Below are 6,121 nucleotides of genomic sequence, written 5' to 3'. Positions count from 1 at the left end.
TTGGTTTTTAAAACAAACATAAACAAACGAAACATAAAAACATCATTTCATCTTCCATATATGTACATACAGTGTGCCGGTTGGTTTACAAATGGTTTTGTGCTTCCATTTCATAGTCTTCAATTATAATTACATTGTATATAATCTCGTATTTTCAATCAATATATTAAATACATTAATATCATTATTAATCAATCATTTGACTATACTTTTATTCATTCATGTTTTCCAAAATGGTCATATTTTACTTAATTTGTTTTATGACAATTCATATCATCATCCCAGATCTATCCTAGAATCATTTTGTAGATATAATAAGAAAAGAATACATCTTTATATATTTATTATTTTCTAAAAGTCTACCTATTTCATTACTATATTTTATTGTCTAACCATTGATAGAATAGATCCCAAATTTTATAAAATTGTTTATCATCTTGTTCTCTAATTTCAAATGTCAATCTACTCATTTCAGCACATTCCAATATTTTCTTAATGATTTCCTCCTGTGATGGTATTTTCTCATTTTTCCAGTTTTTAGCAAATGCAATCCTAGCCGCTGTTAATACATTTACAATCAGGTATTTCAAGTCTTTACTATATATTTCAGGTAAAATTCCCAATAAAAATATCTCTGGTTTCAAATCTATATGCTTTTTGTCATTTTTTCCAACCATGTGTGGATTTTAGTCCAGTATTTTTAGCATCCGCACAAGTCCACCACATATGGTAATATGAGCCAGGTATCTGATGACATTTCCAACATTTTTCGGATTTATTCTTGAACATTCTTGCTATTCTTGTCGGGGAAAGTGCCACCTGTAAAACATCTTATACAAATTTTCTTTATATGCTGTTGACATTGTCATTTTATAATTTTGAGACCACAATTTTTGCCATTTCTCTAGATCAATCCCATATCCAAAATTCTTCCCCAAGCAATCATTGTTTCTTTAACTTGTTCTTCTTCTAGTTTAATTTCTAATAAATATCCATACAATTTTTTAATCACCTTTTCATCAGTACCTGTCAAAATCTTATCTAAATCAGTCAGTTTATCATAGAAACCTTCTGTTTTAGAATCTTTATCATACCTTGAATGTATTTGCGCATATGAAAACCAATTCATCTTTATACCTTGTTCCTCTAGATTTTGCATAGATTTAAGTTCAACCTTTTCATTCAATATTTCACCATATCTAACTGTGTGTTCCTTTTTGTATATTATAGGATAAGAAAATGCTTCAATAGTCGATGGCCAGACTGGAATTTTCAAATAACATTGTCTTTTAATCTTCTCCCAATTTAACCACAGAGACTCCTGTATATAATGTCTTCTAAAGTACCCCTGTGTTTTAGTTCCTTTGTACCATAAAAAAGCATGCCACCCCAACAACAGATCATGTCCTCCTAATGTCAACAATCTAGTATTTCTTAATGTTATCCATTCCTTAACCAACATCAAATTTGTAGCTTGGTAGTACAACTCCCAATTAGGCAAACCAAATCCTCCTCTTATTCTAGCATCTTCCAAAAGTTTTAACTTTATTCTTGCTTTCTTACCTTGCCATATATATTTCAAGACAATTTTATTTAAATCTTCAAAGTAGTCTTTTCCAAGCCTAATTGGAATTGTTTGAAACAAATATAAAATGCTGGGTAATATATTCATCTTGATTGTTGATATTCTCCCTATTAATGACAGTTGTAAATTTTCCCATTTCGCCAAATGTAGCACTATCTGCTGCTTAAGTTTGATATAATTATTCTCTTTTAGTGTACTGCATCTTGCTGTCAAGTATATCCCCAAGTACTTGATCTTATTTGTGAGCTGAATTTTCAATAGGTCTGCCAATTCTTCCTTTTGTCTTGATAGCATATTCTTTGTCAAGATCTTTGTCTTATCTTTATTTATTTTCAAACCAGCCACCTTTCCATATGTCTCTATCTTTTCTATCAATTTTGATGCTGTTTCTAGTGGGTCTTCTATATTGAAACAATATCTATTGAAACAAATATAAAATTCTGGGTGTTCTGTCTCACCTTTCTTCTTTCTCAAAAGATGAAATAGTACAAACTCACACAAACACAGGCAGGCAAGCTGGCTCGGACTTCACAGAGTTAATTCTTTGGAACTGATAATGTCCTTGGCATTCTAACACGCTCTGCCTGCCAAGTCCGAATTGATAACAAGTAAAAAGCTACTCACAGAGAATTACAAGGCAGACCACAAGACTCATTCACAATGAAAAACCTGAAGTAAGATTAAACTTTTATCCCGTACAAAGTTCCAGCCAACAACACACCCACTTTTATCCCCTGTGGGGTGTGGTTCAATGACTCAGGTCACTCTCTGACCCTCCCACGCCTCCTACATTGCTGCTCACATTTCTCCCTATGATGCTGCCTAGGATCAAGCCAACATTCTTCCTCTTGACTCCCTGTCAGGGGCTGCTCCAATATGCCTTCCTCCTGATTAATCTCAGGCTGTTCCTCTTGGTTGTCTGATGAAACCTGAGGCATTATCAGGGAGGAAGGCATTGCCAGAGAGGAAGGTCCTGGGGAGGAAGGCATTCCCAGTTCCTCCTCCTCGTCTTCCAAGTCCTCTTCCTCTAGCAGCACAGGCCCGGGAATTGGAGCCACAACATCTGGGTAATATATTCATCTTGATTGTTGATATTCTCCCTATTAATGACAGTTGTAAATTTTCCCATTTCGCCAAATGTAGCACTATCTGCTGCTTAAGTTTGATATAATTATTCTCTTTTAGTGTACTGCATCTTGCTGTCAAGTATATCCCCAAGTACTTGATCTTATTTGTGAGCTGAATTTTCAATAGGTCTGCCAATTCTTCCTTTTGTCTTGATAGCATATTCTTTGTCAAGATCTTTGTCTTATCTTTATTTATTTTCAAACCAGCCACCTTTCCATATTTCTCTATCTTTTCTATCAGTTGTGATGCTGTTTCTAGTGGGTCTTCTAAAATAAAAACCAGATCATCTGCAAATGCTTGCAACTTAAATTCTTCCTTTTTAATTTTCATCCGTTTTATATTCTTTTCATCTCTAATATTTCTGTTTAGCACTTCCAAAGTTAACACAAACAACAAAGGTGATAGTGGGCACCCTTGCCTTGTTCCTTTTCTTATATCGATAGATTCTGTCAGTTCTCCCTCTATCATTACCTTTGCCGTCTGCTTATGATATATAGCTTCTATTGCTTGAATAAATTTTCTAGCAAAGCCCATCTGTTCGAGCAGTAATAACATGAATTGCCAATTCACATTATCAAATGCCTTCTGTGCATCTAGAAATATCAAAGCCATTTGTTTTTCGGGATGTGACTCATAGTATTCCAAAGTATCCAAGATTACTCTCATATTGTCTTTAATTTGTCTCTTTGGCAGAAATCCATTTTGGTCAGGATGGATAAAATTATTTAAATATTTTTTAAGTCTTTCTGCCAATATTGAAGAAAAGATTTTATAATCTGCATTTAGTAGGGAGATGGGTCTATAGTTCTTGATTTGTATTGGATTGGTCTCCTCTTTTGCAACAAGTGTGATATAAGCTTCTGACCATGATTTAGATATCCTCTTCTTTAACATAACTTCATTCATAACTTCTAGCAATGAAAATTCAATGATTCTTGTAATGTTTTGTAAAATTCTGCCGGAAGTCCATCTGGGCCTGGTGCCTTTCCATTATTTTGTTTCTTAAGTGCTTCAGTTAACTCCATCATCATTATATTGCTTTCTAACATTGTTTCAATCTCTTTAGGTATCTGGGGTAAATTAGCATTCTGTAAATACTGTTTAACACTTTCCTTATCAATATTCTCTTGTGTGTATAGTTTCCCATAAAAATCTCGAATAATTGCCTTCTTCTCTTTACTACCATAGAAAACTTGGCCTTGGTCATCTATTAATTGCAATATTTTCCTTGATTCTTTCTCCTTTCTCAATTTATATGCTAACCATCTACCTGGTTTATTTGCATCTTCAAAATAGTTCTGTTTGGCGCCTCTAATTTTTTGTGCTAATTCTTCTTTTTCTATTAGACCCACTTTATGTTTGGTTATATCCATTTTTAACTTAATGTCCTTTCTCTGTGGCATTTTCTGTAGCTCTTTTTCAAGTCCTTTATACTCATCTTCTAATGCCTTAGAGGCTAATCTTTTCATGGTATTTCTTTTCCTTGTATAGTCTATTATCAAGCCTCTGGCATATGCCTTCATTGTATCCCATGCATTCTGGATTGATGTATTTTCTTTTTTGTTTTCTCCAAAGAAAAAGGCCAATTCTTTCTCCATCCACTGTGTGAAGTCTTTTCCCTTTAAAATAGTATTATTTAACATCCATCTAGATCTTCTTTGTCCTTTCCATTTAATTGTCATTGGATTGTGATCTGCCCAAGTACTTGTTTCAATATTTATTTCTTGAATATTAGTTAACAATTCTGTTGACATCCATATCATATCTATTCTGAACCATGATAAGTGTCTATTTGAGTGAAAGGTGTATTGTTTAGTTTTAGCATTTCTTTCTCTCCATGTATCTTTTAAGTTTATTTCATCTACCATTTTAAAAAAAGATTTAGGGAGAGTCTTTCTCTTTTGCTTTATTGTTTTCTGTGCTGTGTAGTCCAGTTTATTGTCTGCAATTCCACTAAAATCTCCCCTCATAACTATATTAACATAGTCCAGTTCAACTATTTTCATATGTAATTTTTTATAGAATTCTTCTTGATTGTCATTCGGGGCATAGATTGCAATCAGGAGTGTTTTTGTATTATTGTCCATTATTTCCACCATTAATATTCTTCCGTCATCATCAGTATAAATCAATTTCACTGAGATGGTCTCTTTAATATATAAAACCACTCCTCTTTTCTTACATTGTGTCAAGGAAGTGAATATTTTCCCTAATTTTGGCTGTATCAACAATTGTTCATATTGTTTTTTAATATGTACTTCTTATAGGCAGATTATATCAAATTTTAATTTCTCTAATTTATGAAAGATTTTCCTTCTTTTAACGGCTGAGTTAACTCCATTTATATTAATTGTAATCAATTTTTTCTCTTCCATGGTTATATTTTGTAATTAGGTTTGACAGCGCTTGTGGATCTTGGTTCACTTTGTTCTTTGGCTTCCTCCTTTCCACCTACTGCACCTTCTTCTTTTTCAGTCGTCATTTGGGAATCCTCTTGGAATTCAATTAGTGAAATTTCTTTTTCTGCCTCTTCCTCCCCTCTGAAAAATTCTGTGTAAAATGATTCAGCTTCATCAATTGAGTCAATTCTATATCTCTGTTCTTGCCATGTAAACATTAAACCTTCTAGAATCAGCCATCTATAATTCACCTCTTTTTAAAGTAACAATTTGGTGAAGAATTGGTATTCTCTTCTCATCTCTCTCACTCTTCTGGGTACTTGTTTCAAGACCACAATCTCCTTATCTTTGTATTTCAATGTTTTCTCTCTTGCCACTTGCAATGTTTGCATTTTAATGGCTTTCTTTGTAAATCTGATGTGAACTTCTCTTGGTAAGCTATTTCTCATCGCATATCTTGTGAAGACTCAATAAACCCCATCTATACCATCCATCATCTTCTCTTCAGTTATCTCCAAAGCTTCAACCAATATTTCTTTTATTATCTCAGCTAGATTTTGTCCTTTTTCTTCCTCTATGTTTTGGAATCTAACATAAAATTCTGATCTGTCCATCTCCCATCTCAGCATACCACTTTTATCTTGTTCAACCACCGTTAATCTGTTATCAATGTCTCCAATCTTCTTGTCTCTTTGTTTATCTTCTTCTTCAATTTTTTGGAGTCTCTCATCATACTTCATCATCATTTGTTGGATGTTCTCCACTTTTTCATCGGTTTTCCCTGTTCTTTGTTCAATGTTCTCTGTTCTTTGTTCAATGTTCTCTATTCTCTTTCCAATATTCTCTGATCTTGTTTGAATATTTTGAATTCCTTGCTTAATCATCTGCAGGGTCACTTTTTTTTGTTCTTTTTCTTGCCTTAATATTGTCTGTATTGAACGTTGTCCTCCAGATGGTGGAAAGGAAGAAGTAGAAGTTGAAGAACCAGGAGCTGTTAATTTCCTACTCA

The sequence above is a fragment of the Notechis scutatus genome, chromosome Z, assembly GCF_049901735.1.
Source record: "Notechis scutatus isolate UNSWTSFEM ecotype Mainland chromosome Z, rNotScu1.2, whole genome shotgun sequence".
Lineage (NCBI taxonomy): Eukaryota > Metazoa > Chordata > Lepidosauria > Squamata > Elapidae > Notechis > Notechis scutatus.
This window is presented reverse-complemented; position numbering follows the sequence as displayed.